A 15498-nucleotide genomic window follows, 5' to 3' on the forward strand; every position below is an offset into this window, starting at 1 on the left:
TCTGTCGAGCAAAAAAGCAATCATCAACATGGTGAACGAAGACAATGAATGCTTCAAGTGGAGCGTCACCAGGGCGTTGAACATGAAAGAAAAAAACGGAGAAAGGATTGACAAAGACTTGATTGAACAATCAAAAACGTTGAATTGGGAAGGGATTGAATTTCCCGTCAAACTCGATCAAATCAAAAAATTCGAAAAAAACAATCCAGACATCAGCGTCAACGTTTTTGGTTACGAAAAAAAATCCATTCACCCTTTGAGAATATCGAAATGCTTGAACAGAAAAAATGAAATCGATTTGCTGCTTATTTCAGACGAAAAAACAAATCATTATTGTCTGATCAAAAATCTGAGTCGACTCATTTCATCGCAAGCATCCAACAGAAACGGGAGAAAATATTTTTGCAGAAATTGCTTGCAGGGGATGAAAAGCGAGGAGGATCTTTCAAAACATTCGACCTATTGCAGAGAGCACAGCGCGACACGAATGGATCTTCCTCCAGAAAATTCGTTCATGAAATTTGGACACATGGAAAGGTCGATGAGGGTTCCATTCATCGTTTACGCGGATTTTGAAAGCTTTGTCAAACCGATGGACTCGTGTGAACAAAACCCAGACCAGTCTTACACCAAAAAGTTTCAAAGTCACATTCCGAGCTCCTTTGCCTTTCACATCAAATGCTTTGACGAAACCGTTTATGATGGTGAACCATCCATTTCCGAATCGTCAAACGAAAACCAAGACGTGGCTCAATTTTTTGTCGAAAGTTTGGAAAAAGAAATCAAAGAAATTTTCGGAAAAAACTTGAAAAAAAATATGGTCCTCACAAAGGAGGATGAAAATGATTTCAAATCAGCGACGGTTTGTCACATTTGCGAAGAAAAAATTCTCGATGCAGAAAAGGTGCGCGATCACTGTCATTTTACTGGAAAATATCGGGAGCGGCACACAACGAATGCAATTTAAAATGCAAAGTCCCAAAATTCATTCCTGTCGTTTTTCACAATCTGTCAGGTTACGACAGCCATTTGTTTATCAAAAAATTGTGTGGAGAAATAACCTGCATCCCATGCAACGAGGAAAAATACATCAGCTTCTCGAAAAAAATCAAAGTGGGAGAGTACACTGGGAAAAACGGAAAACCCAAAGAAAAAAAAATTGAATTGAGGTTCATCGACAGTTTTAAATTCATGGCCTCCAGTTTGGACGCTTTGTCGAAAAATTAAAAGCCGGAAGAGTTCAAAAACCTCTCAAAATATTTTGAAGGAGAAAAATTCGATTTGCTTCGAAAAAAAGGCGTTTACCCTTACGGTTGGGTGGATGGATTCAAAAAATTTCAAGAAACGCAATTGCCTCCAAAAGAAGCGTTTTTCTCAGAACTCAACCACAATGAAATAAGCGACGAAGATTACGCGCATGCGCAAACGGTTTGGAACGTGTTTCAATGCGAAACGTTCAGAGATTATCACGATTTGTACAACGTGTCGGACGTTTTGATTCTGGCCGACGTCTTCGAAAATTTCAGGGACGTTTGCATGAAACATTACAGGCTCGATCCCGCTTGGTATTTCACATCTCCCGGGTTGGCATGGGACGCTTGTTTGAAACTGACAAAAATAAAATTGGAATTGTTGAGCGACCCTGACATGCTTCGAATGATCCAAAAAGGAACCCGCGGAGGGATCAGCATGATCTCCAATCGACATGGAAAATCGAACAACAAATACATGGGCGACTCGTTCGATCCAAGCCAACCATCAAAATTCATTCAATACTTGGACGCCAACAACCTGTACGGATGGGCCATGTGCAAACCTCTTCCCGTTGGAGGATTCGAATGGATGACAGAAGACGAACTGTCCGATTGGAGAACGGTTCCGTGCGTTTTGGAGGTTGATTTGGATTATCCGGAAAGCCTTCACGATGAACACAACGACTATCCGTTGGCCCCCGAGAGAATGAAAATCGGAAAAGTGGATAAGCTCGTTCCCAATTTAAACGACAAAAAAAAATATGTCCTTCACTGTGAAAACCTGACATTGTATGAACGATTGGGAATGAAAATTTCAAAGGTGCATCGAGGAATAAAATTCGAGCAACGGGATTGGTTGAAACCTTACATTGACCTCAACACAGAATTGAGAACAAAAGCAACCAGCAAATTTGAGAAGGAATTTTTCAAGCTGATGAACAATTCGGTGTTTGGAAAAACCATGGAGAACATTGAAAAGCGAGTGGACGTGAGACTGGTGACAGAAAAGGAAAAGGCAATCAAGTTGTCGGCCAAACCAAATTACGACCGACACGATTTTCGACGAAAACTTGATTGCCGTTCACATGAAAAGGACATCAATTCTTTACAACAAACCTGTTTACTTGGGAATGAGCATCCTCGATTTGAGCAAAACCTTGATGTTCGAGTTCCATTATGATTTCATCAAAAAAAAATATCCTGGTGACGCAAAGCTGTTGATGACAGACACGGACTCGCTGGTTTATGAAATCAAAACGGACGATTTTTACAAAGACATTGCCGACGATGTGGAAAGCAGATTCGACACGAGTGATTTCAGCAAAAGCCATCCATCCATTCAAAGCATCGGGTTCAAAGTGGGTTTGAACAAAAAGGTCATTGGGATGTTCAAAGACGAAACCGGAGGAAAACAGATTGAAGAGTTTGTCGGTCTCCGGTCAAAACTTTACTCTTACAAAATACATCAAGAAGAGCACAAAAAATTCAAAGGAGTCAAAAAATATGTCGTCCAAAAATACATCACACACGACGATTACAAAAAATGTCTCGAAACCAAAAAAGAAAAAATAAACAAAATGAATGTCATCCGATCCCATTTACATGACGTTAACACGGAGGAAATCAACAAAACCTCTCTCAGCTCCGACGACGACAAAAGAATCATTTTGGATGATGGGATTCACACGTTGGCTTATGGGCATTACAAAAAAAGACCAAAGCCAGAGCAAGAGCCAGAGCAAGAGTCAGAGTCAGAGCCAGAGTCAGAGCCAGAGTCAGAGCCAGAGCAAGAACAAGAGAAAGAGTGCAGAGGAATAATCGCAGAACACAAAGAAATTTCAGGTAAGTCAAAAAGGTTGATCTCAGAGTGCAGAGGAATAATCGAGGAAAACAAAGAAATTTCAGGTAAGTCAAAAAGGTTGATCTCAGAGTGCAGAAAGATAATCGAGTAAAACAAAGAAATTTCAGGTAAGTCAAAAAGGTTGATCGAAGAGTGCAGAGGAATAATCGAGGAGACCAAAAGGTAAGTGACAAAAAAATGCGGGAAAAAAGACAAAAAAAAATTAACAAAATAAAAAAATAAACAAAATGATCGACGTCGAAGGAATTGTTTTGCCGAACAAGGCTTTGAGCGACTTTCAATTGATGGAAGCAGCAAAAAAACTGAAAATAAAAAGCTTCCGGGGAGTTTTTGTCAGAGACATATTGCCGAAAAAACCGAGAGAAAAAGAATGCGGGATCATCAACACGGGGGATTCGAGCACCGGAGGGTTTCATTGGGTGTGCTGGTTCGAAGACGGTGATAAGAAATGCAGTTTTGATTCTTACGGTCAACCTCCTCTTGTCGAACTGGTTGACTATTTGAAGAGCCCCGTTTATTATAACAGCGAAAGGGTCCAATTTGGAAACACGTCTTATTGTGGCCACTTGTGTCTTTACGTCTTGAAAAAATTGGATGAGGGAAACAGCTTTCAAGACATTCTCAACAGCTATCAAGACATTGTCAACACCCTTTGGTGATCACGGATCCGAAGGATCTGAAAAAAATTTTCACCCTTTAAAAAAATGATTGACAAATTCAACGGAAACGAGTTCAGCGTTTATCTCGACTATCTTGCAACAGACTCTGCAAGCAACGTTTATATCAAAACGGACGGATCCAGCACCATCACTGCAGATATGGATTTCAATTCAAACAAAATCATCAACCTGGCAGAACCAACCAACTCTCACGACGCTGCCACAAAAAATTACGTCGACACGCATTCGACAGGAGGAGGAGGAACGGTGATTGGAGCTGCAGACTTGGATTTGAATTTTCACAAAGCCATCAACTTGAACGAACCGACAAATCTTCACGACGCCGCCACAAAAAATTACGTCGATGTCAGCTCAAGCATGTGCGTCAAAACAGATGGAACGAGCACCATCACTGGAAGCTTGGATTTAAATTCTCACAAGTTGATCAACGTCTCTGATCCAACCGCTTTAAAAGACGCAGCGACAAAAAGCTACGTGGACACCAAAGTGGCTTATTCCAATATTTTATACACAGACGTCAATATGACATCACACAAATTGACCAATCTGTCGGAACCCGTTTCAGCTTCAGATTCAGCCACAAAAAATTACGTGGACACGCATGCGTCAGGTGGAACTACAGTGGGCACTGCGGACTTGGATTTGAATTCGCATAAACTGATCAATATGCTCGATCCGTCAAACGCGCAAGATGGAGCGACAAAAAGTTACGTCGACTTGTTGTTGCAAAAATCGAGCTTGACCAGTGTCGTTCCAGGATCCAGTTTCACCAGTTTGGGGCTTAAGTCTCAGACGGTCGCGGCGCTAACCACTTCTCCTGTGTTTGCGTTTTCCGGAAAATCTGGAGTGTTGAGAAGGCTGTGGCTGGCTTTATACAGCACCTCTGGCACAAATATTCCTGGTCAAGTTTTTATTCGAATCTTCACTGACGGAGAAATCAATGTGGGGAATTACGCAGAAACAACGGAAGGAATCGGAGTGGACACTACCGGTCTTGCCACCGATTTGCTTTTTTCTCCTTTGGGAGGAGCTTTTTACGCCAATTCTTTGCAGGGATGCAACATGTTTAACACCACTTCCTTGGGAGGATATTTCACGTTGGACATGCCTTTCAGAAACGACGTCTCCATTCAACTGGTCAACAGAAATGCCACAGCCATCACTTACTGGATTCAACCATTCATTTCAACTCTTGCTTCCATTCCTGCCTCCATCCCTCTTTTCAAACTTTACTGCAAATCGTTTCGATATATGAGCACAACATATGGCAGCGAATACGTTTTGATGAACACCAACGGGAAAGGAAACGGAGTCTTTCTCAAATACATCAGAGTGCACATCATCGGCGCTTCTGGAAACTGGTGGGAATCCAGAGTCAGAATGTACGATGGGAATTTGCCTCCCGGAAACGGAACCGTTCTCACTCCTTGGACTCCATACAACACCAACAATTACACCTACTTTCCTGGTTACGACGGTGACAGCACATGCATTTTTTCCTCTTCAGGATTGGAAGATTTTTACTTGTCCTCGTGGAACGGAGCAAACATATCCTCGTTCAACAACAAATCGACGGGACTTCTTTACCAATCCAATGCATCCATTGGTTCCACCACCACCATTTCCTTTTACAGAAATTTCGGAGAGGCAGATTCCATGCCCAGCGTCACAGCCGGCAGAAGACTCATCGTCACTCTCAACTCCGGCGACGCGCAAGTCGGACAATCCGGAAGCTTTTACCTTCTTCTCGGTCAAGCCTATTATTACGCATAACTTCGCGAACGATTTCAACACCTTTACACCCATTAATTTTTTCATGGATCCTTTTCTCATGAAAAAACCTTTTACACACACCAATAACATTTTCACACCCCTCAATCACCAAAAAAATCAAAACGGAGTGCGAAAAGCAAAATGAGCCAGAACTCTCCTTTTCTAGTAGTTCTAGTAAAACACGGGAAAAAACAAAATTTGAATCTCTAAGGAAGGTTCCTTCAAGTTGAGAAGTAAACCCTATGTCTTTAAATCGACGTTGGAATAAGGGGTTATAGATGTTGTATATTTGGATGCAGATTGGGTTTACAACAGATCAACTACTTATCACAAATTCAAGGCATGAATCAAAGGCATGAATCAAAGGCATGACACAAATATTATACAAAAGCGGTCAGTATAGAGGTAGAAAGCAACCAGGCCGTCGATGACTACATGTGCTCTTGGGCAATAGTTTACTCAATCACTTGTGGAGGACTGTAAAGGTATAAGCGAGAAAGTACAACACACTGAAATATCAAAAGAGGGTTAAAATGTCTTAAATTTGCTAATCAGAATAATCAGATTGTGTTCCCTATATTATTTATGTTAAGTTTAAAGTCTTAAACTTATCAGTTAACAAACTCCACTCGTCAGATCTCTAAGCAGGTTCCTTGCGGCTATTGCTATTTAGTGGCCCGCAGTGATAGAGTAATCAATGCCTTAGTTTTGCACCATAGTGCAGACGCTGTGGAGCACTTCTTGACAGCCATGCAAGTGGAATCAGAAAAGATCAGTAAGGTCTTACATAAACAAGCAAATATGACCATGAATAAAGATGAACAAAAAGCATTATAAGAGGTTATACAATACGTTATCATATGGATTGACAGGCTCGGTGTTGAAATTTATGTGTGTAATCACTTTCACATTTCTGGAAAATACTGTGGTGCCGCGCACAATGATTGCAATCATGTGTTGCGTATCTATCCTTATAAAACTAAGGTTGAAGTGGTCGAGACTGATGATCATCAAATCATTTCTGCGCTCGAGAAATCAGAAGAAGCAAGTGGAAAAATAAGCTGCATACCAAATAAGATTCAAAAAGATTGAAAAGTAAGTCTATTAACATAGGCAGAAAGTTTGGAACACATGCGGATGTTAAATGCTCGGTGAATACCATGACATATACTCGAAAACTAATTACTACACGCTGATGAATTTAATAATTTCATTATGAAAGCACTAAGTCTATTAATTTGAGCATGCATTTTGATGAAAATAATCTATACAGTTGGGTTATGAATACCATAAAGTGAGTTCCAAGGGGTTAAATCTGAGCTTACCATTGATGAGGTGTTAGCTACTTCTAATAGTGTAAAATATGGATGTATTGTTAAAGCTGATTTTGAATGTCTTGAGAACTTGAATAGCCTTTATTCACAGGCACCGGATATGATGGTCATCGATTAGAGACTATCAACATAGTTTGGTAAATGGACTGAAGGAAGGGGGTAGGAGTGGGGTAAATATATAGAATATATGAAGATAGTCCCTTATCTTTTTGGTAATATATTATATTATCGAAACCTTAAGCTTTATCAAACGCTAGGTTGCGTGTAATAAAAATCTATAAAGAGATTAGGTTCTGGCAGGCAATCTGAATAGTACCATATATTTAGCTAAGTACTAATCTACAGGCAATACCACCCTAAAAAGTTTTGAAGAGGAGTTATTCAAGCTCATGAGCAATTCAGTCTTTGTTAAAACGATGGAGAAATAGCACGAGCGCATTAAGTTTGACATAGAATGTGCCTCCTTATTGCAACTCCTCGCACAAGATTTCAAGCTGAGCAGACCAATATATGCCAGCCTGAGTGTTCTTGACTTATTCAAACACTCGATTTATAACTTTTGTTATAAAAAACCTGAAGGTAGTTATAACGACAAGCCCAGTTATAGTGATATGGTTAACTTCTGCGAGTACTCAGTTGACAGTCCATGTAATAACAAAGAAAACAAGAAGGTTGTTGGTAAGTTCAAAAATGACTGTAATGGTCGCTTCATTCTCTCTACTATGAATAAGTCTAAATAAATGTCCATCCCGCTCCGACGCACCTAAACGTAATGCAAGGCTAGCACGTGACTGAAGATACCTAAGAAAACGTAACCAGGATCTACTTGTAGTAAATTTACCTACTAAAGTGATCCTTGCATATCCCTATATATTCTTGTAAAAGCTGTGGCAACCTCATAAAAGCTCTTGACTGTATTGCGACACTTTATTATCTGATAAGTATAGCAAGTTGGCCTAGCGAACTGCATTACATCAGACAAATATATCTGTCAGACTATTGGTCATTTTAGTTGTAGGCGTGCAACCTCTTGGTAACTTCTTGACAGCTGCATTACCATGCCATAATCTCGGAAACAACAGTAAATCATTGATAGGTTCATCACTCATATTTCGTCAAGAAAGTCAATGATTTCAAAAGTTAAAATAAATTAACAACGTCGGCGTATAAAATTTCCGGCGCTGGTTGATGTAAAAATAACTTGTCGGCATTCACATATCCAATTCACATAGCAAATCAGCTTAGTCTTTAAAAAAAAGCTTTCCTTATTCGAGGGCAACGTTAACAACGAGCGCACCAGCGACAAAAACGGTTTCATGGTAGAATTTATCAACTACAGTTTTTTTATTGTCAGTTAGACATTTTTAAAAGTAATCCATCGTATTAACAATTTTTCTAAAATAAAGAAAGTCCGAACATAGTGTCAACCATTTCATACTGTTCTTTCAGTATACCGCACTCTGGCTGAAGAAAACTATTTCATGTAATCATTTTTCATTTACGATCAAGTTTTTACAATAATCCGCCACCCCATTTTTATCCTCAAGGCGAACCGCGTTTGTAAAAGGCTATGCATCTTGTATGGTAGGCACTTGCACATTTACTTGCACTCGTGCTGTTTCTGTAGTTCTTACGTTGTCCATGTTAAATAATTGTGATGTGTGTGCAACTAATGAATAAAGTTTTTTCTTTAAATGGTGTCACCACACGCTGCACTTGTAGATGCCTAGTTACAAAGCCGCCTTTTATGTGTGGGTCACACTAGCCCAAGAAAAATAGAGTTGTTATTAAAGCTCTAAGAGAACCATCTAATGGCACAAATATTCTTGATGTGCCTAAAGGTAGTGTTTATCATGGCATACCAAAAAACTCTATGCTCGAGAGAATCAGTTCCACATTGTTCCCGTAGCTTGGATAAACTTGCTAGAACAGTGGCTTGGGAGTCAACAAGCATCAAACTCTATAGAACGCGTCTTGCTGAGGCCACCTCGGAAGGGAATGCAAAGAATCTTGTACGCCGACTATATAGCGTGCAAAGTATGGGTTAAGGAAATTCACATGTAAAAAATTTAACAGTTTCTATTAAAAAAGTATTGCTAAAAATGACAGCAATAATTTAATTATAGTAAAGAAGCATGTTGAAAGTGACATTTATTTTTTAATTATTGTAAATAGGTTTTGCTAAATGTGACATACACTGCAGGCCAAAAGTTTCCGGACACTTGATATTTTTTATATAAAAAGCTAAAATCTATTCTGTATCATTAAATTAATCAATAATATTAATTTATAATACTTAAACTTACTAATTTTAAGTGTTTATGTAAGCTTGAGGTCAGTAAATAGGTATTACTGGCCTCAAACTTACATAAATAAGTTTGTTTTTTTAATTGCTTATTTTAACTTGATATACATTACATACGTTATACGATATATATACGATATACGTTACATAACTCTTAAGAGTTTGGTCTTGCTAAAGTTATTTATTTGTTGAAACATGAAGGAAATATTTATAATGTAATGATAGCCGACTTAAATGATTAAGAATATTTAGTTTTGTTTAGTTTTCATTTGGTATTAATGACGGTTGCATTAAAAAATCTTCAAAAAAATTTTAAAATTTTGTAATTCAACTATTTAATTAAAAATATGGGTAAAAAACCTTCTTTAACGGTTTACAAGTTGCCAGAAGTACTCTACAAGATACCATCAAACGATGGAAAGAAACAGGCATTTTTGAAGACAAAAAAGATCTGATAGACCACGAAAGACAACAAAAGCTGAAGATAATAGTATAATATGGATGAGTAAAAGAAATCGAAGACTTACGGCCCCGGAAATAACTTCAGGCTTTAATAGGAGTCATTCAAAATCTATTTCATTAACCACTACGAAACAACGTCTTAGACAAGCAGGACTTTCTGGCCGTATAGCGGTCAGGAAACCGTTGCTACGGATTGGAAATAAAAAGAAAAGGTTACAATGGGCTATAGACCACCAAAATTGGACAGAAGAAGACTGGGGAAAAGTACTATGGACCGACGAGTCCAAATTTGAACTGTTTGGGCAAAGACGTAGAATTTACATCAGAAGAACAAAAGAAAAAATGATCCCAGAGTGTTTAGTGCCAACAATCAAGCATGGTGATGGGTCAGTTATGGTATGGGGATGTTTTTTTTTAGCTGGTGTAGGTGACCTAGTTAAAATTGAGGGTATTATGAAAAAAGAACAATATAAAATAATTATAGAAAACAATGCTATACCCTCAGGCTTAAGAACTATTGGTCGTGGTTTTGTTCTTATGCAGGACAATGACCCTAAACACACCTCAAAATTATGTAAGAATTATATAAAGGAACAAGAGAATAATGGTGTCCTCAAAAACATGACCTGGCCAGCCCAATCACCAGATTTGAACCCAATAGAGTTACTGTGGGAAGAATAGGACAGAAAGGTCAGTCTAAAATGCCCAACATCCAAAGAGCACCTGTGGCAAATATTAGAAGAATCCTGGTTAACAATTACAACCGAAATAATAAATAAATTAATAAATAGGATGCCACGAATCGCAAAAAAAAGTGATAAAAACTCGTGGGTTATTTATTGACGGAAAGACAGTTTAATAATAATAGTGTTGTTAGTATTTTTTTTATTTCATTATTTGTCTTTTTTTTTTCTTAAATAGTAGCTATATGTATCTTTTAAAAAATAAATATGATATTTGAATTTTATTGAAATAATTATGGTAGTTTGAATTAAAAAATTAAATAAAATCCAAGTGTCCGGAAACTTTTGGCCTGCAGTGTATGTAACTTAATTATTGTTATTATTGTTAATGGTTAGTTTATTGGTGCGTACTCTCCACAGAACACTTTTTTTATTAAATATTCTGTTGGTGGACCAGCTTAGGCAATACTCTTCTATTTTGTACCAATTTAAATAGATAGTCTCTCCAAAGTAGAAGTAGTTTTCAATCCTCGAGATTTTACAAGGCGCCCGATAAAAAACTATAAAGAGATACCGAATTAAAAGATTAAAGTAAGAAGTTTATCAAGAGTTAAGAAAAGTTTGACTTGTTGAACATTGAAGTAAGTTAAGTATGTTATTTGTGATTTATTTGGAAAGATTCAATAGAATTTAATTGTTAAAGTATTGATTATGACGAAAATTCAATTTTATTCTGAGTTGTGCGTATTTATTTAAATATGGCAGCCACATTACCAAGCAAAGCAGCTAGAAGGAGAGCATTACGAGTAAGTTTTGGAAATTTGTTGAGCGAAATAAGAGAGGAGAAGAGAAGATTAACCACGCCAAATTAATAGGTTTAAAAAATAATTTATCCAAGAGCTATGAGAGGTTAAACAATATTGATGAGGAAATATTACGCCGAGTGAATAAAAATGAGCAATTGCTTTTACTCAGTAATTGGTCAGCTTTACGTGAATAAAAACTTCAGGAGTTTTTCTCATACTTTTATTCACGTAAACCTAATGATAATATTGATAAACAATATTGATGAGGAAATATTAAATAATTTAGATCAAGAGGAATTGGAAATGACGTTTTGGATAGCGCAAGAGTAGTTGAGTTTTATCATTTGTTGATGGCTGGAGTGACACTAAAATTAAAAGTTCTAAAAATAAACGAATGAATAAATAAATGATGAATGTTCTGTTAAAAGTTTAAATCAATCTAAGTGTATTTTACCTAAGTTAGAATTGCCAGTTTTTAATTGGAATCCTGTAGATTAGCGGAGTTTCTTGGACCAATTTAACTTATTAATTCATAGGCATTAAGGTTTATGTGATATAGATTGATTTAACTATCTAAAAAATATTTGTCTGGCCAAGCATTGGCTACTATTTCAGGACTTTCACTTAGTTTAGAAAATTATAAAGAAGTAATTGAAATCTTTATCAATTGAAGATTTCAATGATCTAGAAGAATTAAGTAAACTTTATAATGATATAGAGAGCTGTATATGTAATCTTAGATATCTAAAAATAGAAACAACAACTACGGCTGTTTGTTAATTCCTATCCTTAAGGAGAAACTGCCTGATGAACATTTCATTTTAATTTCTAGAAAATTTTCCAGAGAGTTGTGGAGTTTAGACTTTTAAAATATTACAATGAAGAATTGCAATCTTTTAAAATCAAGTTATGATAAAAATTAACATAAAAACTTGAAATACAATTTTTGAAACAAAAATGCACAGCAAAATTATTCTCATAATTGTAGAAACAAAAATAACTCTACAACATCAGGTTTTCATACACAAAATAAAAGAGCACCAGAACAAAGAATTTTACAATGTGTATATTTTTTAGAAAACTATAAGCCTTCTCACTGTTTAAAGGTAAAGTAATTTAAACTCAAGAATTGAAATTCAATAACGGCAAATGAGATGTTTAAAATTAGGTCATATCTCTAAATTTTATCATTCTAACTACTCATACTTTCAATACAATGGGAAACACCATATTTCTAATTGCAATAAGAAGCAAACCAAAACTAGTACAACTCTTGCAGGTGTATCTGATAGCATTTTCCTACAGACAGCAAAGGCTAAGTTTTTTTAATTCAGAGAGTGAGTGTGGAATATTCAGAATATTATTTGATAACGGTAGTCAGAGGTCTTATGTTACCAAAGATGTATGTGAAAGATTGAAATTAAAAGCTATAAGGCAAGAAGCTATAATAATAAAAACATTCGGTCAACTTAATAATGTCAAGGTTAAAAAGCTCGATGTTGTTTAACTTAAGGTAAAACACAGAAATGCTAATTTGTATGTGTATGTCGAGGCTCTGTGTGTGCCAGTTATTTGTAGTCCTTTGCAGAGGCAAGAGATATCTCGAGCGTGTAAAAATTACCCACATATTTCAAAGTTAATTCTAACTAATTATGGTGATGGTTCCAAAGATTTTCCTACTGACTTATTGATAGAGTGTGATTTGTACTATTAATTTATGACAGGTAAAATTATTAAAGGGAGTGAAGGCTGTCCTGTAGCTTCTTCCTTTTTTCTGGGATGGGTATTAAGTGGCCCAATGCCTTCTGTAAAAAAATGTTAATGAAAAAGTAATCATGAATTTAGGCATTGATGCTAGTTTAGTTGGGAGTGTGGAAGATGTGCGCAGTGAGATAGATGAACTAAGGAGTGGTTTACAAAAACTTTGGAGTGTGGAGAAAATGGCATCTACCGATAAATGTGTGATGTAAATTCCAAAATGATATTATGCATAATGGGGAGAGATATGTAACTAAGCTTCCTTTTAAACCAGATCATGATCGTTTACCAGATAAATATAAAATTTGTGAGATTAGACTGAATAGGTTATAAGAATTTGAAGTACTACTGCAATTCGGTTAAGTTATATTGCCATATTAGCAAATATAAAAAATCTAATGGCAAGTTTTTAAAAAGATTCGTTGAAGATTTATACTTTGATGATGTCACATCTGAAACTGAATGTATAACAAAGGGTAAATAGTTTTATAAAAAGTCAAAAACAATTGTCTGAAGATGGTTTTAATTTAAGGAAATGGAAAACAAACAGTCAAGAATTATAAAGCTATTTTGAATGGGCTACATACCTGTTTTATAGTGTTAATTATTGGTGACGCAAATGAACGTGTTATGCATTATGGCATTGAAATGACATTAAGTCAAGTTAGAGCAAGGATTTGGATTGTTAAAGGAAAAAAATTGTCAAGAATGTTCTGCGTAAGTATGTTATTTGCAAGAAGATAAATGGAAGAACAATACTACCTCCCCCTACTCCTGACTTAGCTGATTATTGTCTAAATTTTTATATGTTTTCGTTTTGAGCTGTTGGTGTAGATTTTGCTGGACCTTTGTATGTAAAATGTGATTTAAAAACTGACTCTGTATCTAAAGTTTACGCTTTGATTTTGACCTGTACGTCTAGTTGTGCTATTCATCTTGAATTAACTCCTGACATGAAGATACCTGCTTTCCTCTGAGTACTCAAACGTTTTAATGCACGCAGGGGGATACCTGATAGCATTACTAGTGACAATTTTAAAACATTAAAATCTGTTGAAGTTAAGAAGTTTAGTTTGAATTGTAAAACTAGTAAAAAGTTTATCCTCTCTGCTTCCCCTTGGTGAGGAGGATTTTATGAAAGATAAGTATAATCGGTTAAGGTACCATTACTAAAGGTCATGGGAAAATCCATCATCGCTTATAAAGAGCTGCAAATATGCGATATTGAATCTGTAATTAGTAGATCACTTGTCTATATGAATGAAGATGATAATTCCAAAAAAAAATGTCTGTGCAGTTGAAACCGAGGTTGGGCAGAATGATGCAGCGCTCAGGTTAATTAATAAATGTACAACTTGGCAGGCAACTCTTGATGGACAATATCTTAGACAATTAAAAACAAATATTGCTGACAAGTCAACAGGGGGGAGCGTATTAAAAGTGACAGTAATAATTCAATATTATAAAAAAGCATGTTGAAAGTGACATTTGTTATTTAATTATTGTAGATGGTTTTCGTTTAATGTGGCATTTGTAACTTAATTATTGTTACTATTGTTAATGGTTAGTTTATTGGTGCGTGCTCTCCACAGACCTCTTTTTTTATTAAATACTTTGTTGGTGGAGCAGCTTAGGCACTACTCTTCTATTTTTACCAATTTAAATACATAGTCTCTCCAAAGTAGAAGGAGCAGTTTCAATCCTCGAGATTTTACAAGTATTTCAGGATTAAAACCACATCGCGCGCTTCAGGATGATTTAGACCACAAGCCTATAATCCAAGGAGAAATTACAAATTCGGATTAGGGGAGACCGGGGTTAATTAGAACATTTTTTTTATTTCAGGCTGAACCTAAACCTCATTTTGTAATTTCCGAAGGTCAAAAGTTCATTTTGTAATTTCCGAAGGCGAAAAGGTCATTTTGTAACTTCCGAAGGCATATAGTTGACATCCGAAAAAATTTCGTTATTGAATGACAGATAGGAAAGATTCCGCTTACTTTAAACCCTACACATATTTTTTTCGGTGCCATTTACAGAGGAAATGAATAGCGTACACAGCTTGGAATGTAATAAATACCCATTGTTTTGCCTTTATTTGCATTCATCCATGTGTCGCATGCAGTGTTGAAGAATTTTTTTAAAATGAAAATAAATAGATTTAACTAATGACTGCAGCTTGTGTGTGGCGGAAGGGACAACATAACAACTCCATTGGTTTTCGCGAAATCCAAAACTTCTAGGTTAATGTGTAATTTAAAATTATTGACTAGCAATAAAAAGCCAAATCGTCGCGTTGGTTTGACAAGGTTCTAACTGACATTTTTGCCAAAATTGACTTAATCATTTTATTAGACTATTTAAATCATGGTGAACAAAATATAAACTGAAATTTAAAGCGATATAGCGCAAAACAAGCAAATTGCTAAAGTGCCAAAGTTCTATCTGTAACTTTAATTAACTAGTATTTAGTTTGACAAGGTTCTAACTAACAATAACTTCATAATCTCTTGCTGGTTTTTATTAACTAACTATTATGATAGAGAATTTTATACCCAACAAAAATCATATAAAAAATAGGTC

The sequence above is a fragment of the Hydra viridissima genome, unplaced genomic scaffold (genome assembly GCF_058129835.1).
Source record: "Hydra viridissima isolate aposymbiotic clone 2 unplaced genomic scaffold, HvirCarnegie_v1 scaffold_8, whole genome shotgun sequence".
NCBI lineage: Eukaryota > Metazoa > Cnidaria > Hydrozoa > Anthoathecata > Hydridae > Hydra > Hydra viridissima.